The sequence below is a fragment of the Fulmarus glacialis genome, unplaced genomic scaffold, assembly GCF_000690835.1.
Source record: "Fulmarus glacialis isolate BGI_N327 unplaced genomic scaffold, ASM69083v1 scaffold19683, whole genome shotgun sequence".
NCBI classification, from domain to species: Eukaryota; Metazoa; Chordata; class Aves; order Procellariiformes; family Procellariidae; genus Fulmarus; species Fulmarus glacialis.
This window is the reverse complement of record NW_009203810.1, coordinates 11,829-12,763: the sequence shown is the minus strand read 5'-3', so window position 1 is coordinate 12,763 and position 935 is coordinate 11,829.

The window sequence follows — 935 nt, the reverse complement described above, 5'->3', positions numbered from 1 at the left end:
ACTGATCTGTGGTCTGCGGGAGGCTGAAGCTGGCACACTGAGGGCAAGGAAATGCTTTGGGTTTTGGGAGCATGGGGCAATGGATTAAATCCCTCGGAGGAGCAACAGCTCTGCATTAGGGAGGAGCAGATGCGCATTACTCCCACATCAGGCTGCTGCCTCCTGTAAAGGAAAGGTGTTGAGAGCTCTTGCTACAGGAACCAGCCCCAATTTATGTTTTCACTGTTTTTCCTGTGATTTCTGGCCTTCCCAGCAGTTGAAGGAGACCGGGATGGTGGGGCTGTGACCCCCCCCCCAGCCTGCGTTGCAGCAGACCCAGGGGGGCACAGAGGGGCGGGGGTGGGTCTGGCTGCTGTGCTGAGCCCCCTGCGGGTCCCTTCTCGGGGGTGCTGTGCCCCCCCCCCCAGCCTGCGTTGCAGCAGACCCAGGGGGGCACAGAGGGGCGGGGGTGGGTCTGGCTGCTGTGCTGAGCCCCCTGCGGGTCCCTTCTCGGGGGTCCCCTGGGCTTGTGCCACCCATGGTGAGGAGCTGCTCATAGAACGGTAGCAGTGCCGCCTTCCCTTTCCGAGATGACCAGAGGAGAGGGATTTCTCACTTGCTTTTGCAGGACTCCTGCAAGGCTTGTTCCCCCACCCCTGGGCAAGCAGGAGGCTGGGGGGAGCCCCACTAGAGGCCCGGCTCAAGCAGGCGGGGGCCTTGGTCCTGCAGCGAGCATCCCATGGGTGCCACGGGTGACCTGGGAGCCCTCTCTGTCAGTGCCCATCCTCGCTGGGGCTGGGGTGACTAGCAACGCTTGGGCCAGACCCTGGGATGCTGCTCCAGCTGCTGCAGGCAGTTTGCTGCCTTTTTGCTACCTCTTTTAACTCCTTCCCGTCTCCTAAAAAAAAAAAAAAAAAAAAAAAAAAAAGGAAAAAAGGGAGAGAAAAGAGGGGGGG